Source organism: Myotis myotis, unplaced genomic scaffold (genome assembly GCF_014108235.1).
Source record: "Myotis myotis isolate mMyoMyo1 unplaced genomic scaffold, mMyoMyo1.p scaffold_m19_p_7, whole genome shotgun sequence".
NCBI classification, from domain to species: domain Eukaryota; kingdom Metazoa; phylum Chordata; class Mammalia; order Chiroptera; family Vespertilionidae; genus Myotis; species Myotis myotis.
Window position 1 is genome coordinate 71,723,012 of NW_023416379.1, and position 23,826 is coordinate 71,746,837.

At 37.8% G+C, this 23,826-nt stretch overlaps 1 pseudogene; it reads left to right on the top strand.

The window, feature by feature from the left end:
• The first annotated feature begins 15,804 nt into the window (after positions 1-15,804).
• LOC118660226 lies at positions 15,805-16,807 on the top strand (annotated as a pseudogene).
• Positions 16,808-23,826: the final 7,019 nt, after the last annotated feature.

A 23,826-nucleotide genomic window follows, 5' to 3' on the forward strand; every position in this document is an offset into this window, starting at 1 on the left:
TTATAAATTGGTAATATACATAATTGCTCATATGTAGGAAGTATTGTTAAAAATAAATCTTAAAGGGATCATTTGGAAAAGATGTGTCCTTTTTGCTCTTTTAGCTTTGCTAATTAAAATCAGCTAGGTTGGTAGTGTTATATACTGATACAATCCGAGTCAACATAGCATTTTAATAAAAGGCAAAGCCTGAAAAATGATGATAAAACTGCATCATAATATGGCAAATATAATTATTGATTGCCTTTATAAATGCTAACTTTTTTTATACTGCAGAATATTAGAGTGATTCATGTCACTTCCCAAATATATATTTGCAATTTAATCTAATTGTAGAAGTAGGCTATCATCTTACCTTTATGTGTGGAAATACTTTATTTGTATTTTAAAATAATGAAAAAATTTCTTGAAAATATGTGGAACTTTCTTTTCACAATATAGACATGTGACCAAAAATATATTGAATTAAGATGTTTGATTATATTAATTTTTCTATATCAACTATTTATTTTTCAATTAAAAAATCTATGTCAGTGGGTTATATCTTTTCGGAAGAGAGAGTAAATAAATAATGTTTCCAAAGGAATTATCTTGACTGGACTGGAACCCAGGGCCCTTCACCCCACAGGCCAATGCTCTATCTACTGAGCCAAACTGCCTAGGGCAGATGTCATGACATTTAAAGTGAATAAACAAAATTATCATACAAAGAAAACTATTTCAGAAGAAAAACACATTCCAAAAGTTTGAAGTGAAAGTATTTTTCCCATAACCCTATTAAAACCCACGTAAATAAACTCTAGCAATGCAACTACTAATCACTTCACTTGAGATTTTGGGGAAGTTCATGGATGATAAAGAAAAGAACATATTAAATGAAAATTGAGCATTGCAATAAAACATCCTTAAAAAGATTAAAAAAAAAATTGTGCCTGGCCAGTGTGGCTAAGTGGTTGAGTGTCGACCTATGAACCAGGAGGTCATGGTTCGATTTCCAATTCCAGGTCAGGGCACATGCCCAGGTTGCAGGCTTGATCCCCAGTGGGGGGCAGGCAGGAGGCAGCAGATCAATGATTCTTCTCAACATTGATGTTTCTATCTCTTTCTCCCTCTCCTTTTCTTTCTGAAATCAATAAAGATGCATTAAAAAACAAATTATAACTTCAATTATTTCTAGATTAACTATTGCTTCGAAGACATTTAAAGCAAAAAAACCATTATTTAAGCATCTGCTTAGCACCTACTACATCCTAGGGATTTCATTAGTCCGATAGGCTATACATCAGTCAGAAATGAGCACAAGTCTGTCGAAATGAATACTGTCCTTCTTGAACACACATGCTTTGTAAAATATACTAGACATCTAAAATAATTGTTTATAGTTTTGATTATTAGAAACATCACATATGGCTGAAGTTTATTAAATATAAATATTGGAAGTGATGTCTTTTTTAAAAATATTTTTTTATTGATTTTAGAGAGGAAGGGAGAGGGATAGAGATAGAAACATCAATGATGAGAGAGAATCATTGATCGGCTGCCTCCTACACGCCCCCTACTGGGGATCGAGCCCACAACCCAGGCATGTGTCCTTGGCTGGAATCGAACCTGGGACCCTTCAGTCCACAGGCCAATGCTCTATCCACTGATCCAAACCGGCGAGGGCCAGAAGTGATGTCTTGATAGGCACACATGAATCAATCAGAAAACATTACTGACTCCAACAAACTAGACAACATGGAGGAAATGGACAAATTCCTAGAAAAATACAACATTCCAAAACTCAATCAGGAAGAATCTAAAAATCTCAACAGGCCAATCACTATGGAAGAAATTGAAGCAGTCATCAAAAAGCTTCCATCAAACAAAAGCCCAGGACCAGACGGCTTCACAGGGGAGTTTTACCAAACATTCAAGGAAGAAATAAAACCTATCCTCCTCAGACTACTACAAAAAATTCAAGAGGAAGGAACACTTCCAAGCTCATTCTATGAAGCCAGCATCACCCTAATACCAAAACCAGGTAAAGACAACACAATGAAAGAGAATTACAGGCCAATATCCCTCATGAACATAGATGCCAAAATCCTCAACAAAATCTTAGCAAATCGGATCCAGCAGTACATCAGAAAGATCATACACCATGACCAAGTAGGATTTATCCCAGGGATGCAAGGATGGTACAATATCCGCAAATCAATAAACGTGATACATCACATAAACAAATTGAAAGAAAAAAACCACATGGTCATATCAATTGATGCAGAAAAAGCATTTGACAAAATTCAACACCCATTTTTGATAAAAACTCTCCGTAAGGCGGGAGTAGAAGGATCATACCTCAACATAATAAAAGCCATATATGACAGGCCCACAGCCAACATCATACTCAATGGACAAAAACTAACACCATTTCCCCTAAGAACAGGAACAAGACAGGGATGCCCCCTCTCACCACTCCTGTTCAACATAGTACTGGAAGTGTTAGCCATTGCAATTCGGCAAGAAGAAGAAATAAAAGGCATCCAAATTGGAAAAGAGGAAGTAAAACTGTCCTTATTTGCAGATGACATGATATTATACATACAAAACCCTAGAGACTCCATCAAAAAGCTACTAGACTTAATACATGAATTTGGCAATGTAGCAGGATACAAAATTAACCCCAAGAAATCTGAGGCATTTCTATACACCAATAGTGAACTTTCAGAAAGAGAGATTATAAAAACAATCCCGTTTACCATCGCACCAAAAAAACTAAGCTACCTAGGAATAAACTTAACTAAAGAGGTAAAAGACCTCTACTCAGAAAACTACAGGACGTTGAAAAAAGATATAGAGGAAGACATAAACAGATGGAAGAACATACTGTATTCATGGATTGGTAGAATCAACATCATTAAAATGTCCATACTACCCAAAGCAATCTATAAATTCAACGCACTTCCCATTAAAATACCAACGGCATACTTCAGAGATCTAGCACAAACTCTCCAAAAATTCATCTGGAATAAAAAAAGACCCCGAATAGCTGCAGCAATCCTGAAAAAGACCAAAGTAGGTGGGATCTCAATACCAGATATCAAGTTGTATTACAAAGCCACTGTTCTCAAAACTGCCTGGTACTGGCACAAGAATAGGCATATAGATCAATGGAATAGAATAGAGAGCCCAGAAATCGGCCTGAACCAATATGCTCAATTAATATTTGACAAAGGAGGCAAGAACATACAATGGAGCCAAGATAGTCTCTTCAATAAATGGTGTTGGGAAAATTGGACAGATATATGCAAGAAAATGAAACTAGACCACCAACTTACACCATACACAAAAATAAACTCAAAATGGATAAAGGACTTAAATGTACGACAGGAAACCATAAAAATTCTAGAAGAATCCAAAGGCAACAAAATCTCAGACATATGCCGAAGCAATTTCTTCACTGATACAGCTCTTAGGGCACTTGAAACTAAAGAGAAAATGAACAAATGGGACTACATCAAAATAAAAAACTTCTGCACAGCAAAAGAAACCATCAACAAAACAACGAGAAAACCCACTGTGTGGGAAAACATATTTGCCAATGTCATATCTGATAAGGGCCTAATCTCCAAAATTTATAGGGAACTCATACAACTCAACAAAAGGAAGATAAACAATCCAATCAAAAAATGGGCAAAGGACCTAAATAGACACCTTTCAAAAGAGGACATTCAGAAAGCCAAGAGACACATGAAAACATGCTCAAAATCACTAATCATCCGAGAGATGCAAATCAAAACAACAATGAGGTACCATCTCACACCTGTCAGACTGGCTATCATCAACAAATCAACAAACGACAAGTGCTGGAGAGGATGTGGAGAAAAAGGAACACTTGTGCACTGCTGGTGGGAATGCAGACTGGTGCAGCCACTATGGAAGACAGTATGGAGTTTCCTTAAAAAACTGAAAATGGAACTCCCATTTGACCCTGTGATCCCACTTCTAGGAATATATCCTAAGAAACCAGAAACACCAATCAGAAAGGATATATGCACCCCTATGTTCATAGCAGCACAATTCACCATAGCTAAGATCTGGAAACAGCCTAAGTGCCCATCAGTAGATGAATGGATTAGAAAACTGTGGTACATCTACACGATGGAACACTATGCTGCTCTAAAAAGGAAGGAACTCTTACCATTTGCAACGTCATGGATGGAACTGGAGAGCATTATGCTAAGTGAAATAAGCCAGTCAATGAAGGAAAAATACCACATGATCTCACTCATTCATGGATAATAGAGACCATTATAAACTTTTGAACAATAATAGATACAGAGGCAGAGCTGCCTCAAACAGATTGTCAAACTGCAGCGGGAAGGCCGGGGAGGGTTGGGGGGCAGGAGGTAGGGGGGTAAGAGATCAACTAAAGGACTTGTATGCATGCATATAAGCATAACCAATGGACATAAGACACTGGGGGATAGGGGAGGCTAGGGGACTGTCTAGGGCAGGGGGATAAAATGGACACATATGTAATACCCTTTGTAATACTTTAAGCAATAAAAAAAAAGAAGAAAACATTACTGTACTCAATGGTATATTAACTGATTTATTGCTTTCATAATAAATGTTACTAAGAGATAATCCCTTAATTACAATGGTACACTAAAAAACATTTTTCTTTAAATTATATTGATTTTCAATCAATTTCAGAATCAACATTAAAATTACTATAAGTAATGCAATTTTAAGAGTATATTAAAATAGAAAGACTGAGATAAGTTCCATAAACTCTTGCACAGTTGTAGGTAGCAAATAATTATTTCTGAAATTATAATACATTGATGCAAATTACTAAGAGTTTCATGATTATAATGTACATAAGTAAAAAGACTGACCTTACTTATTGAAAATTCAGGGGTGCATAATTTTTTTAATGTCATGTTACCTCAAAATGAAATAAAGGCTAACATGCTTTTAAATTCTTATGCAATATCACCTGTAGGGCATGAAGCACTCTTAGTGAAGAAAGGATGTTTTCCTTAAAGGTACATAGAATAGGAGATTTTACCTCAAGAAAAACTTTACAGCAAGTACAATTCTTAATAAGCTGGATTTATTCATTTGTTTGTATTTATAATGTTCATGATTTCAAAACTAGACTATGCGTAGTGACTCTTTATAAGGCAGTGCCTCAGTCAATTGAAAATGACTTCAATTTCAAAGTATCTCTGATTAACTGGTGAGAAGTTCATTGAGGAGGCTTGAATGAAGAGGCTGTAATCATGGCATATGTACGGTGAGAACAGGACAGAATAAGGGATATTGCAGCATCCAGAGACTAGCAACACTAGGAAACCATTATCACTCAAAGAAAGAGATGAAAATTTTACTGGAGCCAATGAGAGAGAGAGAGAGAGAGAAGCAGATGCTGCCAGAGGAAGAGTTTGATGAAGGGAGAAAAGCAGAAAGAAATATTCCAACTTCTATTTTCAGTTTCCTGCTGTTGCTTCTTTTCCAAAATCACTCTAAGCCCGAAGGCAAGGAACTCTAGGTAATATCTCCTATAATTTAAAAACAACTGATAGAGTAAATGGAGAATAACAAGCAGAATAAGTAAAAGGTTCATCACATCCACCTCTACAAAACTACTAATTAAATTTATAGGGAATGTTTTTCTTTTTTGGCTGAAAATTCAAAACATTACTTTATTTGTTGTTTTTCTTATAGTTTTTGGCATATGTTAGTGGTGAAAAAAAACATATTTGGAAAAGCAAATTACATTAATTCATTTCTTTTGGAATATATTTCTAATTTTAAGAATAAATCTCAGAGCACTTCATTAGCATAAAAGCAAGAAAAGTTTATTAATGACTTCAATTTCAAAGTATCTCTGATTAACTAGTGAGAAGTGCCTTGAGAGGCAAACTAATTTTCATTAATTATTCTTTTTATTGTTTCTATTATAAAAAGTCTCCAATTGATGCACATATTTTCCAAACAGTCTGTATTATTGGATTAAAGCTTGACACTGTTCATATCTGAACACATGAACAAAAAATAAGCACATTTAATAATAATGGAAAGAACTCCCAGTAATCCATCATGCCACTATTGTAGAATGAGCAGTGAAGTTGAATGGGTGCCAACTTACAAAAACGATTCTATAAAAGTATGCCAATTACTGTAACCATAATAAAATTCCTATCCCAATTAAAGTGAATTCGAATCATGATCATGACCTCCAGTCAAACCCCTTAAGACTCTACTGTTTCTAAATTTTAGATGCTTTTTGAACACACATTTGGCACAAAAATTTTATGAAAGCTTAATGAGAAGATGCATTTTTAAAGCAATGATAGCTCCATAACTCCATATAACTCAATTGTTGAACTTTATTTTTATATCTAAATATTGATGAGTTACATAGCTGTGATTTACTTTGTGATTTCATATGATCTCTCTAAGCTTTTATTTGGACAAATCTGGGCATACCACTATAGGAAGTTGAGAGAATCATAAACAATTCACTGCATTTTTCATGATATTATTTTTCTATCCAGATTTAAGGTTATTATCATTTAATGAAGTAAAATGTTGAAAATGAGCTTTAAGTTAAGAACTACCTTCACCATCAATTTCAGGCTTCTCCTCTAACCCCTGAGTTTTATGGATTTGCGTTGTTATTCAAAATTCATTGAGAACTTATTGTAAATATATTTTCCTGTGCCTTTGTTGGTGTGGCATGAGAACGAACTTGTATTCAAATTCTATTAATGGGCAGGAACAGGGGAAAATGGGAAAGAGAAGAGAATCTAAATGTGCACAGATTTCCAGAGGCCCCAATACTTGTAAGCACCTATCCCTTCTACTCAGAATTTTCCTTCAAAGCAAAGTACTAAATTAATCTTTTAGAATTCTCTCTGTTTAATGTCAAGTAAAATATATAGATGAAGGACTGAATTGGGACTCTTAAATATTTAATTTGTTAAGGGAGAAAAATCTATCAGAGAATTTGTTACTGAAAAAGTTGTTGATCTAAAATTAGAAACATGTTCGTGTTCCTTAGAAAAGGACATTGATCAAAGCCTTGAGACTCCATAAATATTTGTTCAGTTCCAAACGGCATTTCCCTACTTACTGAGTTGTTTTCTAAGTATGCGGTAAATGTGTTGCAACCTTTCCAGAGTAGGTTTTAGCAAGAAAGTAGGAAACACTAAGAAATCAGGCCTGTCACTCTTAAAAGAAGAGGCATGTCACAGATTTATAAAAGGAGCACACCTGTTTCACAAGTTCTACCTGGTCCAGCAAAGATGTCCCAAATCTTTGGTAGCAAATGAGTCACCAAATGCGATCATAAGAAAACAAGGCACATTCATGGGTGAATTGTGTTTCTATTTTTAAATACATTCTGTCATCTTTTTTCTTGTATATGAGAATTATTTCACAATTTTATTATGTATCTATTTATTGCAAGTATCAAATCTATAGATATAAAAGCCTAATATGCTAAGTGTCTGACCAATTGGTTGACCGTTTGGTCTACGCTAGGCAGGTAGCTATGATGTGCACTGACCACCAGGGGGCAGATGCTCTGACCGGTAGGTTAGCGTGCTGCTGGAGTCCGGCTGATCGGGACTGGGTGAGATGGACTGGACATGCCCTGGAGCCCTCCCATGGTCCCTCCCCAACGTCTAAAATATTTTTTTCTAATTAATTTCCTTTCACTGTGCATGAATTCATGCACCAGGCCTCTAATTGTAATGTTCTATGACACGAGGTAGTTTTCTCTAACACTTATTACCTTTTCTTTTCTTACATTCATTCTGTTTCCCTTTCTGCTCAAGGCAGCATATTTTTACCCTATGTTTCTAAAACCCTTAGCCTCAGAGTCAGGACATGATAGATAGAAACAGTAAAGCAAGTTAGGTTGGATCACAGAACCTGGGGTTGGCTCCAAATCTGGGGAGAATGATGACTCAGACTCATCTAGAGTTGCTTTGAGTTTGGTTTGCTACCAAAATTTGGTGCAAAGGACAAATGCAAGATTAGGGTATAAGTGAGTGAATATCACTGTCTGAGGATGCCTACTTCTACAAAAAGATGTTCCTGAATTCAGAGGTTTTAGTGACATGCATGAGGTGCAGAATCTAGCAGACAAAAGGAAATCAGAACTGTTTACTCACCCCTCAATTTTATTTTATTTTATTATTATTTTTTTATTCCTCACCCAAGGATGTTTTTCCATTGATTTTTAGAGAGAGTTGAAGAGAGAGAGAAGGACAGAGAGCCATATCTATGTGAGAGAAACACATCAATTGGTTGCCTCCTGCACGAGCCCCAACCAGGGCCTGGGCTGGGGAGGAGCCTGCAATGGAGGTACATTCCCTTGACCGGGACCTTTTGGTCCTTGCTCTATCCACTGAGCTAAAGTGGCTAGGGCCTCACCTCTCAATTTTATTGCAGTCCATAGGATGTTAGGGAGCCATGTAAAGACTGGTGACACTCCAGTCTTTACATGAGATTATCAGATAAGGGGTTCTTTCTTGACTACCCTTGCATACTTACTTCAAGTTCTTTTTTTTTTTTTTTTTTACTACATCATCAGGTCTACTTGAAATTTTCATTGAGTAGTCCAAGCCATAGAAGACTAAAAAAATATTTTTGTAAGGGGTGTGTGTGTGTGTGTGTGTGTGTGTGTGTGTGTGTGTGAGAGAGAGAGAGAGAGAGAGAGAGAGAGAGAGAGAGAGAGAGAGAGAGAGAAATCTGTGGGTTCTAGTAGTCCTGGTAGTTCATCAAGAATGTAACAAGACCCAGAGAAAAATGCCTATGTCAATATTCAAAGTTAATAGACTAAAGAGCCTTGTATCTCAAAGAGCAGCTGGCATTGTCTATATCTGGGGAGGCCAAGCATGTTGCTAGGTGGTGTGGAGGTATTCAGGAAACACAGCATAGCATGGAGTTAGATCTCAAAATCATGTCACTGAAGTCAATGGCAGGGGAGAAGATATGCCCATGAGTGATAGATGTTAATTTGTTTCTTTTAACTGCCCAACAGAATATAGACTTAGAACCCCAAATTAAGTTATAGAAAATAAAATTAAATGACTTTAATACCTGGATTTATGAACTGAGATTCATATGTCTTATGCCCACTAATATACCCATTAATTATTTTCTGTGTTGTATTTGTGGAGTTAATAGTTTTGTCTTTGAGAATCAGCCTGCCCTTGAACTTAATCCTTTTTCTTTTTTCCTCACTGACCTTTCAAGGTACATTTTTATTTGATCTTATTATCCACAGTCCATGCTGACATGCCTGATTTGTTGTTGCCAACCAGGTTAATTAAGCATAGCTTCTAGCCCATCATTTGGATACATGATACAAACACACACATGATGGGCTCATTTCATATAATAAATAAAACTGAAAGCATTGCAAGATATTTATTCTTTTGTTTATTTTATAAAATCAAATTTGATTACCTAAATTTCCTTAAATAAACAAATATTTTAGTTGCTATACATATTGAAAAACTTAAGAACTATTTCCATTAATACTGTCTTGTTCATAGAATGAGTAGGAAAATCATAGAAATTGAAACATTAGACTTTGTCAGTCGTATTGTACCATGCAATAGAAAAACTTTCTTCTTTGTTACTTTTTATGGGCAAGAACAATATTGTGTAAATGTCATCTTAAAAATACATTGCATACATCAATGTCAAGGCTCTATTATTTTTTTCCATATGGGAGAGAATAAGTCTCTTGAGAATTACCTCCATTATGGATTCTCCAAAATGACTTGCAGATGTCTGCATGGGCCCTTAAAATTCCATAGAACTGAACATGAGTTATTTGAAATACTTTTATTGGCAATTATACTGTGAAATCCTTGCCTTGACTGTAACAATTACTATTTAAGCCACTTAGAAATATTTATTTCTGCACAGCCAGTGTGGCTCAGTGGTTGAACGTCGACCTATGAACCAAGAGGTTACCAATTCGATTCTGTCAGGGCACATGTCTGGGTTCCAGGCTTGATCCCTAGTAGGGGGCATGCAGGAGGCAGCTGATTGATGTTTTTATCTCTCTCTCCCTCTTCATTCCTTTCTCTCTAAAGTAAAAAAAATATATGTTTTTAAAAAGAAATATTTATTTTTAAAGAAGTATTAAAAACTTTAAAAATGATGTACAATTTTAAAGATAATAAGTGTAAGTATATGCATGGTGTGTGTTGGTGTATGTGTGTACATGTGTGTGTACAGTATTTACAGAAAATATGTTGGGATAATATTAGGGACTTATTTTTTTTTACTTCATATTTACTATGTTGTGAGATTATTATATTACTTGCCATGTTTAAACTACATTTTCTGTGGACTATACACATAGTTTGATTGTTTGAAAATACAATGCTATGGACTATACACATAGTTTGATTGTTTGAAAATTTTTTAGATATGTGAAATTCCAATGGTGAAGGGCTTCAAACTTTTATCCTATATAATAAAAGCCTCATATGCAAATTTGTCCCTTTGGGCGGTTGTTCAACCGGGAGACCTGGGAGTTTGACTGCTCACTATGATGATGTGCGCTGACCACCAGAGGGCGGTGCAGAACATGGCAGGAGTCAGTAACGTGGCACTAGAAGTGGGTGGCAGTGGAGGCGCTGCCAGCCCTGATGGGCCCCGATGAGAGCAGGAGGCACTAGGCCAAGGCATGTGCAAGTGGGGGCCCAATCGCCCCTCCGATTGCCCTGCAGACAGTGACCAGCTGTGGTGGCAGGGGTTGGGGCCGCCGCCTGGTTCCCAGGGCTGTGGGAGCCGGCCTGGTTCTGATCAATTGCCCCACAGCGGGATGGTGGAGCAGGTGAGGGGCGGTGCCAGGCCAAGGAGGTGTGTCAGGCGGGGCTGCGGGGCTGCGAGGCTGGAGGCACGAGCTGGGGCCTGATCTCCACAGGCCACCCGAGGGACCCCACCCATGCACAAATTCGTGCACCAGGCCTCTAGTTTACTATAAAATTAGTAAACTGCTATATGTAAACATAAAATTAAGATATTTGGGCTCACTGAGTCATTAAAAAACATCTAATATTTAACTGCATTCTCAAGATGAATCAAAACCTGTGTAAATTAAACTGGCTGAAATGGAAGATCCACACAATGTATAGATATCTCCTTATTAAATAAACTTGGAAAATTACCACTGGTCAGTAGTGAAGGGAAAGGGCTGGCTCTGCTTTTAACCAAGGATGTGTGTGTGTGTGTGTGTGTGTGTGTGTGTGTGTGTGTGTGTGTATACTGGATTTGTTGTTGTCTAGACTTAATATTAAGGATTTTTCCAGGATTGTCCTATTTTAAAATATTACCTCCCACTGTGCCCATGAGTTTATTCATATTTGTCAACCAATTTATCTCAATTTTTGATTTAGAAAAATGGTCACCACAGGCATACAACCCCCAGGTGAAATTTGAACCATCCTCTCTCTGATTATTGCACATCTGGTTAACACCTAGCATACAAATTAGATAGACATTCCCAAAGTGAGGACTGTCACAGAATAGACACGGAAGGTCGAATAAACATTTGATACTTGGGTCACGAACACATGCTGTGCACCAAAGAGCAGAGAATCAATCATTGTGTTGTGGACATTACTTTGGATGTAATCCAAGCCAGGGTGAACTAATAGGATGTCACATGGAGAGAGGTTTAGGAAGATTTTAATCTAAGAACATTTATAAGTAAGCATACAATTTGTGTTTTGATTTTTACATAAAACATTTTCAGCAATAGATTTCAAAGAGCACAATGGCAAGACAGGGTTTGTGTCTCTTAGATAAATAGTCTTATTTAACAATGAACACAATTTTCTAGGTAAACAAAGCCCAGTTAAGATAAAGGTAATGAAGCATTTAGTGAAGAAGAGAATATGTGAAAATTATAAAGAGCTGGAGAGAAAAGCTTTTATTCTTGGAGTTTAGCACACGCAGAGCAATCTGTAATGCTGTAAGGATTCACTGCCTAACTGCCTTTCATTATCATCATCTGCTATTGTGTGTGTGCCTGAGACACATCATGGAGTAAATTATTGGTGGAAGAGGAGAGACAAACAAGTGGGGCAGGATATTCTACCTTGGGAAATTGTATCCAGAATCTGCACCACAAATCTTGGAAAATAAGCTCCATTCAAACGCGAAAGGTACTTTAAATCCTTACAAGAAATGCTCATTGTCATTAAGAAAATTGTTGGTTTCTGTGAAGTATCATAGCATATCCACAGAAGGTAAATACTTGTCAGTGGATCTTTAATAATTACAGTGCTTTATTTTTTTTTATAGCATCTCCCTAAAATGCAGAGCCATGCTATCGAGGCACCTATAAGACCTAAAAAAAAAATAGTTGGAATCATCTTTATTTAAGCATTGTATGCAAGAAAAAGAAAAAGAAACTGCTTAGTGGATATATCTGAAATGCTACCAAACAAAAATATTCTAAAAACTGGAGATGATAAAAATAAAGTTTTAAACACACCATGTTCTTTATCCCACAGGCAAGCCCCAGTGCTGAGTTGGCTGCATAGACTAATGAAAATAAACTTATTAGAGAAAATGGCCTGAAATAATATAAAGTCACAATCCTTTCTCAGAGCCAGAATCATTCACACAGTGAAACTCTTAGTTGCTTAGCACATTGCACTAACTTTGGGTTGGTTGCTTAAAACTAACTTGCATTTCCCCAGATAGATAAATAAAACACTCACATAGCTTCAAACATCAGTAGGACTCAAATATTACTTTAGATTTTAAGTAAATGTACTGTGTAGATCTAAAGGCCAGATGTGTAAATATTAATGTTCTTGCCAACTACGTTGAAGAGAAAAGAGCAAAGGTGACTGTCCTGTTTTTATGTGTATCCCCTTTATTTATGTTCTTCACAAAACTGATAGGCAGGGTATTCTGATGCGTGTTCCAATAATATAAGCACAAAAGAATGCCACATCTTAATGTTTTGAGGTAGAGCCCACATCCAAGACTGACAAAGAGTGTTTGTATTAAGGTTGGTTTACTGATGATGAATTGATTGTTCATTATATATTAAAAAGTTTCAATATATTATTAATGAAACTCATTTAAATAGTGTATAGGAGAGCTCCTTAATAATATCAATTCATTTTAAAAAGAACATTTATACTGTAAAATTATGGAAGTGAACCAAATAAAATTAATTTAAATGTGAATCTAGCTTCCAACAATGATAGACTTGTATGAAAAGAACTCAGACAAATGTTATTTATAATGAAACAGTCTTATGTGGCATAACCTTAGATGGAAAACTATAAATTGTTTGCTGAAAAATGGAATAGCAAGTACCCTACTTTTTTCATTTTTGGTGCAATATTCCCAATTTTTTCTTATAAAAATTCTTTGAGATATAGATTAGAATTCATGTTTAACAGATTACAGGTTATAGTTTTCTCAGAACCTGCAGAATCTCTTGTAGAATCAACACGAAAAAATGAAATTCACTGAATGGTAGAAAAAGACATCAGGTTTAGGATAGTGACTGATTTAAGGAAGAGAATGGCTATTTACAGATGACTCATTTAGTAGTAAATAGTATAAGTAGTCTACACACAGTTTAAGACTTAAAAACATTTGTATGTGCCTATACTTACTCATTTTTGTTTATTGGGTCTGGTCTGTCCCACGCAACTAATTTTGTGTTTTAATATCTTAAATTGATCCTATGTCTCATAGCTGTAGGCTCATTCCAGGCACATTATCCTAACAATTCCTTGAGTCTTGAAGTCTTAGTGATTCTGCCCATGATATTTCTTCTGCCTGGGACACTGTCTCATCAGATATCCACAGAGATTCCTACATGAGTACCCCAAGTCTCTCCTTACTTCTCTGACCAGCCATATATCGAAGAACCCAAGATAATCTGGTAGATTCTCCATTACTCCAATGTTGACAATATTTGGTTATAACAGTACAGTCTTTTTCATCTCATCTTTTGTGGAGGGAGTATAATGGTGGCTCATTAGTCTTTCCATAATGATTAATGAAGTTGAGAATCTTTTCATGTTTATATTGGCCTTTTAATATCTTTACCTTTGAAGTGCCTGTTCAAGATTCTCACCAATTTGCTATTGAATTGTCTCTACTTTTCTAGTTATTTGAAAGACTTAATATATTCTGGATATGTGCTCAATTTCAGGTATAAGTGTTCTGAACATTGTCTCTAACTCTGAGCCTTGCTTTCTCATTTTCTTAATGATGTCTATAGTGATATGAAATTCTTAATTTTAAAATAGTACAATGTGCCGATCTTCTTTCTAAATAGTTACAGATTTTTTTTTTTTGTATTTTGTTTAAGAAATATTTACCTACCCCAAGATAATATAAGAATTCTCCTATGTTATCTGGATGTTTTATTCATATCATAGAAAACAATAAAAAAGAATGAACTGCTTTATGTACCCACATAAATCTCACAAAAAAATGCATGAAAGGAACTTAATTAAAGGAATACTTATTGCATAAATGTTAAAAAATTTATAACCTGTAAAGCCACTCTAAGATATTGGAAGATTGGAGGTAAGGGAAATTTGAATCGGGAGGAAACAGGAAGGAGGGTGTTGTTTGTGGTTTCTAATGTCCTGTTGCTTGACCTGTGAGTTTACTTCATGGGTGATTTTACTCTGTGGCAACTGACTGAACGGTTTGCTTATGGCTTGTTTACTCTTCCGTAACTATGTTATAATTCAATGGAGATTTAAAGTAACTTTCAAGCACTAAAATGTAATTTAAATTATTTAAAAACAAGAAGGCAGTCTGAGGATATACAGCAATTTGAGGAAAGAACCTTTAGAAACCTTCAGGGGCTCTGTTTTGCTATTAGAATATTTATTTGGATTTTTAAAAATGGCAGAAAGGTTAATTACTTAGATGAGTGATCCAGCAAAAATGTCAACATAAATATTATAATATCTAATTCCAGCCTGCTATTCTGGAAAATTAATTTTATAATAAAATTTTAAATGTTATTATAGAAATGGACTGCTAGAATTGATTTCGGTTGGGGAATCTTATTGAGTACATTTTAATAAAGTAGAATACATTTTTCTAGAAAACTGTCAGTTTTCAAAATTAACAGCCTCCAGTTTCATATATTGTTAATTATGAATTACCTGAAAAAATATCTTCTCTTATCTAGTCTTTTCCAAATACTCAGTAATGAAAGCCATATTAATGCAAATGCTTTTTAAATAATTACTTTCTAAAATAGCTCTGAGGTTAGAAGTTTGTTTACTATGAACAAAGAGAGAAAAAAATGATTGAAGTTGCCTCTGTAGAATGAAATTAGTGATAATACTTCTGTTTTGAACCCTATCCCAAGGTTTGTATGTTGAAGAATCAAATGAATCTAATTGTGGGCTTTAAAATAATGATACCCTATCGATAAGGCATGTAATCATTTCTTATCAAAATACTATATTCTTTAAAATTGTCACATGCTGCCCAGCCGGGGTGGGTCAGTGGTTGAGGTTTGACCTGCGAACCAGAAGGTCATGGTTTGATTCCCGGTCTTGGCACATGCCCAGGTTTCAGGCTTATTCCCCAATGTGGGGTGTGCAGGAGGCAGCCAATCAAAGATTCTCTCTCATCATTGATGTTTCTATCTCTCTCCCTCTCCCTTCCTTTCTGAAATCAATAATAAAAATATATTTAAAAAATAAAATAGCTTCCTCTCGCCAGGTGTCCTCGTGGGAGTGACATCGTCTTTAAACCCTGTGTGGCAATCCCTGATGCACTGCTGTGATGCCCAGGGAAGACAGGGCGACCTGGAAGTCCAACTACTTCCTTAAGATCATCCAACTCCTGGATGATTGTCCAAAATGCTTCATTGTGGGAGCAGAAAATGTGGGCTCGAAGCAGATGCCGCAGATCAGCATGTCCTTCCGCGGGAAGGCTGTGGTGCTTATGGGCAAGAACACCATGATGCGCAAGGTCATCCGAGGACACCTGGAAAACAACCCAGCTCTGGAGAAACTGCTGCCCATATCCGGGGGAATGTGGGGTTTGTGTTCACCAAGGAGGACCTCACTGAGATCCGGGACATGCTGCTGGCCAATAAGGTGCCAGCTGCTGCCCGTGCTGGTGCCATTGCCCTGTGTGAAGTCACTGTGCCAGCCCAGAACACTGATCTGGGGCCAGAGAAGACCTCCTTCTTCCAGGCTGTAGGCATCACCACTAAAATCTCCAGGGGCATCACTGAAATCCTGAGTGATGTACAGCTGATTAAGACTGGAGACAAAGTGGGAGCCAGCGAAGCCACACTGCTGCACATGCTGAACATCTCCCCCTTCTCCTCTGGGCTGACCATCCAGCAGGTGTTTGACAGTGGCAGCATCTACAACCCGGAAGTGCTTGACATCACAGAGGAAACTGCATTCCCCCTTCCTGGAGGGTGTCCGCAGTGCTGCCAGCGCATGCCTTCACATTGGTTACCCCACTGTTGCATCAGTACCTCATTCTATCATCAATGGATACAAGTGAGTTCTGGCTTTGTCTGTGGAGACTGATTACACCTTCCTACTTGCTGAAAAGGTCAAGGCCTTCTTGGCTGATCCATCTGCTTTTGTGGCTGCTGCCTCTGTGGCCCGCTGCCACCACTGCTGCTCCTGCTGCTGCTGCAGCCCCAGCCAAGGTTGAAGCAAAGGAAGAGTCTGAGCAGTTGGACGAGGATATGGGATTTGGTCTCTTTGATTAGTTACCAAAAAGCAACCAGCTCAGCCAACTCTATTTGTGAAACAAGGAAATAAAGCTTACGTCTCTTAAAAAAATGTATAAAATAAAATAAATAAAATTGTCACATTCTAAAATATAAAGGATCAAATGAACACTCAGCAGTTTATAATGTTCATTGTATTGAGCTACTTCACAAGTTAGTTTACAACCATTTATCATAGAGCAATCCTATATAATAAAAGCCTAATATGCAAATTGTCCCTCCAGCGGTCATTCGACCAGGAGTTCGACTGCTCACAATGACGTGCTCTGACTACCAGGGGGCAGTGCAGACCATGGCAGGCATTGGCAATGTGGCACTGGTATTGGGCGGCAGTGGAGGTGCTGCTGGCCCTGATGGGCCCCGACAACAGTGGGACCGTGGTGGGATGGTGGAGCAGGTGAGTGGGTGGCATCAGGTCAAGGCGGGTGTGAGCAGGGGCTGATCGCCCTGCAGATAGCGACCAGCAGTGGCAGTGGGGGGCGGGGCCACATGCTCAACTCTGTCACTGAGGGAGCCAGGCGAGAGGCCTGGCCCTGATAGATCACCCTGCAGGTGGGATGGTGGAGCAGGTGAGGGGGCGGTGCCAGGCCAAGGCAGAGTACCAGGTGGGGCTGCGGGGCTGTGAGGCTGGGGGCATGTGCTGGGGCTGTGAGGCTGGGGGTGTGAAGTGGGGCCCGATCTCTGCAGGCCACACCAAGGGACCCCACCCATGCAAGAATTCGTGCACCAGGCCTCTAGTGTAGTTAATAATTATGTCTTTATACATCTATATATATAAAAGCCTAAGCAACTATCCAACTGTTCGACCAGTTCTATGACGCGCACTGACCACCAGGGGGCAGATGCTCAACACAGGAGCTGCCGAGCTGCGGTGACTTGGCAGCTGCGGTTCTGGGGTAACACACCCGGAACCAGAGAGGAGGGAGCCCAATTCCAGAGTGTGTCACCCGAGAATCTCCCTCTCCCAATCTGGGACCCCTCAGGGGATGTTGGAGAGCCGGTTTCGGCCCAATCCCCACAGACCAGGCCAAGGGACCCCACCTGCCAGAGGAACCCCACTCACTTCATGACACCCTTCAAGCCCCAGCACCACCCCAGGTGTGGCTGGCCGGGAAAGAACCACAGGATGTTGGCTCCAGGGTGTGTCTGGCCTGTCTCACCCAGTTCCATCCCACCAACCACCTTCTAATTAATTTCCTTTCAATGTACATGAATCCATGCACCAGGCCTCTAGTTTGATTATAATGATGAGCTTCATTTAGATAAATACTCACTCAATAATACTAAAGATACTTATATCAAGGATGTTAAGAGTTAGCAATCTTATGACCTTTTCTTATCCTAATCACTTTATACACACAGATTCCATTTCTTCATTTTTTAAAAATAATTTTTTATTTTTCAATTATAGTTGAGATACACTTTTATATTAGTTTCAGGTGTACACCCCAGTGATTTGACATTACATAACTTACTAAGTGCTCATCCTGAGAAATCTCGCATCCATCTGACACTATACAGTTATTAAAATATTATTGACTTTATATCCCCATGACTATTCTATAACAACCAATTTGTATTTCTTAATTTCTTCGCCCACAGCCTCATCCCTACTCCCATCTATTCCCCATTTCTTTGTTTCTTTTCTGGATTCCTAGCAGATATTATGATGGAAATAAAGTACAGAGACAGGCAAAGAATGTGTAAAAGTATTATGTCTGAAAAGGCAAAATAAGCAAGTAATGAACAGATCTTAATCTAGTTATTTTTTATTTATAAAACAACTACTCTAGGTTCAATATACATTTTTAGTCTTTGCAGATTAAACAACAGATATTGAAAAGGAATACCAGCATTCATAATAGCAAAGCCTTTAAAAAACAAACAGAAAATCCCCCAATTTACAGTGTGCAAAGTTTTTCCATATGCCTGATCTCACTGTATCCTTGCAACAAACTCTTGCAGGTGGCAGGGCCGTTTTATAGATGAGCAAATGACACCTTAGAGAAGTTAAAAGGACACCTTTGTCATATAACTGGCAAATGTAGATTGTAGGTAGAATCTTTTGATGACCAAATAAATGCTTTCTCAATATACTGCATTTATCCCGTCATACCACACACACACACACACACACACACACACACACACACACCAAAAACAATTATAACAATAATAAACAGGTTCTTTCTGCTCACAAGCATAAAATATAATTTTTTCAGTAAACAACTGCTCAGAATTCATTGGTTCTAATTTTTGTGTCACTTTCAAAACTCCTTCAGCATCTTCAGGGTTCTCAACTTCATATCTATCTTTTAAAAACTGAACCTTGGAAAACTTCTTAATGAATTAGAACTCAATATTAAGTAATTGATGAAATTACTTGGAAATAATTTTTACAAGATTAAAAAAAAATATATAACCAGTGAAGAAAAATGAGAAATTCAGCTCTTTTAAAGATTGGCTGTTGAGAAATATCAATAAACAAAAAATAACAAGCCAGATGCATAGCAAGTTATTGCTTCCATGAAAAAAATAATTTTTGTTGCAGAAAATAGATGTCTGCAGAACTTCAGTCAATGACTAATCTTTTTAAACATTTAAAGTGATTACAGATACAAAAATGTAGTTCGTAAGTTGCTATTCAGTAGAGAATCTGTTTTGTAAAAGATGGTGGGCCATACAACAGCCACTGAACCTTGGCGAATTAGTGATCCTATCCAAAGTCAAATAAATACTTAAAACTAAAGTTGGAACTAAAGAGGAGGTACAACTTTCCCTCAGTGATTGGTTTTTCTCCACATTACTCTAGGGAGGGTGGCCCCTATTGTCTCACTGCCCAGTAAAGTCTAGAGAAAGAGTTTAGGCACGTCAGCTCTGGAGATAGAAAGTCCAATTTTCACAATTTATTAGCTACGTAGTCTTGGGCAAGTTTATTAAACTCTCTGAGCTTCAGTTTCTCCATCTATAAAAAGCAACAATAATAAAACCTGTCTTAAAGGAATGTGAGAAAATTAAATGCCAGAAAAGCCTTTCTCACAGTATTTGTCACATAGTAAGTACTCAGTGTATAATAATTATTATTTCGTAAATATTATTTCTGACTTTCCGGTATTTTAATGTTTCTAGTGCAGAAACACAAACTCACATTCTCAGAGCTATGCAGATTTTGTATTTTAGGTTCTCTGATGAGTTCAGTGATCTACGAGAGACTTAGCCGGTTTGTCCATTCTGACCCTTCGTTAAATTTCTCATTGGTAAGGGCAGATGAATCAACTAGGCTTTTCATACCTGGGAACATAGGTGTCTCGTGACAAGAACTGGGCAGTTTTGCAAATTAGTTTTCAACAGGTTGTAATCTACTAAGTAAACTTTAGGGAAAGAAAAATTCTCAATCATATCTCACATTACTGTATTTTACGTGTTGGAAAAGGGTGAGAAAATGTTCTGGTTTACAGAGAGTAATTTTTGAGAAGTCATAGGAAATGCAAATTAGAATTAAAAGTGTCAGACCAGATTTCAGGGAGTATTTATTTAGGACATTAAGTTGAAAAAATCACATCAATGATAGCAAATTTATTTCATCTTTCTAGTCTACTCTGATGGATTATTAGAGGCTTTCAAATTTTGAGTTAAAAATGATTGTAAGGGTAAGTCTTGACTCTTCAGAAAAGCTTACTGTCATCAATTACTATGTCTTTTTTGAAATACGAGAGAACACATGAGACATGTTTGCAATACTGAGCTGGCCTATGTAGTCAGAAATAGGGACTAGAGCAATCTCAGGGTCCTCCTTCAAGACTCTAGTTAGGGCAGATTGAAGAGGCAAGCCTAAGTCAGAGAGACTAAGTGGCTCTGAAAAGAAATCAGGCAGATGCTTCCCAACATCTGTTTTGTTTTGTAGGGTGTGTATTTTGTGAGGATCTATCTAGAAGACTTATAGCTACCTTGAAGTATCTGAAAGCAACCTGTAGCCCTGAAGGCTAGCACTGTAAGGTAGGTGTGTCTATCAGTCAAGATGGACTTGGTTATGGTGTATTAACAACCTACTAAAATATCTGGGGCCTTAATGCAAGACATGTTTATTTCTCACTCATGATTACATATATATATATTTTTTATTTTTTATTTTTTTTCACTGCATGCCAACAGGGGATCCCACCTCCATCTTCCACACTCAGGGACTCAAACTGATGAAATTCCACCATGTAGAAGGGCCAGGCTGAAGACAGAAGAGACAGCTGCAGTCTTATACACCAGCAAATGAATGTTCTTACCTAAAAGTGTCACTTTAGCCCAGCACCACTGGCCGGATGGGTCACATGACTGCCTAACACAAGGGGTTGGTAGCAGTGAGGTAAAATCCTTCCAAGTGCCTGGCACAAATATGAAGCAGATATGGCTGAGCAATAGCAAAACAGCTTTACTACAGTATCATAGAAAAATATATCTAAGGTAAAAGGTAATAGAAAATGCCAGTATTTCTGAACTGGTTGAAAAAAGAGCTCCCCTATTAGAAAAAATGGATAATGATAACAGTAATTAATAACCTTATTAAAAGTTGTCAAATACCTTGCTCTAAGTCATTTGTTCTTTATAAAGATTCCATTTGGTCATCAGCACAGATGATGTGCTAATTATTTGACTGATATAGAACTTGAGACTCAGGTTAAGGGACTGATGCTATTTGAGTGTCTAGTTGAGCAGCAATCGAATTCCTGTGTTCAAATACAGTAAAGTAATATTTTATGTTATTGTTTCTTCAGTTTTAATGCTCATACGATTCACTAGGGGATCTTAAAAGAAGATTCTAAATCAGTAGTTTTCGGGTGGACATAAGAGTAGCAAGAGTTTTAGATGAACCACACATCACTTTCTGTAACTTAGATACCACATTCTACATTTCCTCTCTGCCATTCTTTCATGTTTGAAAGTCCTTTCGAGGTAGAACAGGAAGTACATGTGAAATTTCACAAATGTCCTTGAACTTTGTAAATCTTTTAGTAAAACTTTTCAAAACATACAGGTGATGAGCAAAAAACACATTATTTTTGGGACTATCTCATTTGCTTTACCTGTGAATTACAATGAGAGTCAGCTGATGTGTGTGATCTGCAGGCTGCCTTCTCAGAGGCAAGTCTATACCCTGGGAGGTGAGAGCTAAGGAGAGAAGGTAATTGAGTGGTACTGAGTACCAGTTGTAAATTTCATTGTGTTCATAACACATTGATAGCTATTAAAACTGGTGTTTTGAGAAAATTACATTTGTTACTTTCTTACTTAAGTTTCCACAGAGAAATCACATTTTGCCACCTGACTACACATTTGACATTTTGAAAGGTAAGTTGTAGCTTTCTATCATAAATAACATCTTGAGGCCATTGTGTGCTATTCAATTCAAAGCAGAGGGGCTGAACAAAAAAAAATCATTTAGCTTCAAGGACAAAACAAAAGACAATTGACTGAAAGCGTATCCGTATCTGTGGGTCTTGTGAGTCAGAGGGTCTTTGGGAAAAAGTCTGTCTGAGACTTTGGTGATCAAGTTGCCTGCCAGACTCTGAAGGGACACATTATTCAGGGTTGACATGCTGCTGATTGCACCATTAAATCACCATCATGGGCTTGATTTGTTTCATCAGATCAAGGAAAAAATTTTGGATGGTAAGTTCTTTTCCGAATTTTCTTATTTAAGTTTCTCCAAATAAATCTCTATTTTGCATTGAGGTAGGCTAATGGACCATAAAGTTCTACCCTTAATAACAAGATACTTAGAGTAGTCACCATGCTTCCTTAAGCAGGGTCAAATTACTATTTTTAGCAAGATGGGGAAACATTCATGTTGTTAACTCTCCAGAAAGATATGTGATGGACTGCAGGTCATGTTGACTTTGTCTGTATAGGAAAAGGGAAGAAGGTAAAGGTTGTCATAAACTTTTGGACAATGACTAAGTGTGCATAAAATCTACACTTAAATTCAGTTACAACTTAGCACACACAGAGAATATCATAAGTTGTTTTATGTTTTATATTCTATCCTAAATGAAATTATTTAAGATGTTGAATATTTATGATTGATGTAATTAGAAAAATAGGTTTACACATATTCAATATGTGAAATGCTAGTATATTGTAGAGAGTTAGATACAATTATTCATTTATTAGGGAAAAACAAATCTGAGACCCTACTCCATTTCAAAACACTAAAATAGGTATTATGGGGATAACAAAGATAGTATACTGATAATAATCTATGTTAATGATAGTGATAATTATCTTTCCCCTGAGCTCTAAGATATATTAAAAACTTATCAATAACTATCTATACTAATAAAAGGGTAATAAGCTAATTAGCCTGGGAGACCTTCCAGATGTTCTTCTGAACAAAGCCATGGTTGCGGGGCTGAGGTAGAGGCAGTTAGAGGCCAAGAGGGGAGGGCAGTTGTGGGTGATCAGGCTAGTGGGGGGCAGGGCGGTTGGGGGTAAGCAGGCCATCAGTGGGGGTCAGTTGGAGGTGATCAGGACTGTGGGGGGGGCAGTTTGGAGTGAGCAGGCCAGCAGGGGGACAGTTGGGGATGAGCAGGCCAGTGGGGAGGGAAAGTAGGGGTGAGCAGGCCAGCAAGGAGGGGCAGTTTGGGGTGATCAGGCTGGCGGGGGGGCAGTTGGGAGCAAGCAGACCGGCAGGCAGAGTGATGAGAGGCAATCAGGCAGGCAGGCAGGCGAGTGGTTAGGAGCCAGCAGTCCTGGATTGCGAGAGGGATGGCCGACTGCCGGTTTAGGCCCAATCCCTGTAAACTGCCAGTAGGACATCCTTCGAGAGGTCCCAAATTGGAAAGGATGCAGGCCAGGCTGAGGAACATACCCTCCCCTGTGCATGAATTTTGTGCACCGGGCCACTAGTCCTATATAATAAAAGGCCAGTGACCATAACAGCATCACGACCAGAACAACTGATTGACCAGTCGCTATGAGATGCATTGACCACCTCTCAGACCCTTCCTCCAGCCCGCTGGCTCCGATTGCTGGATGGCCAATAG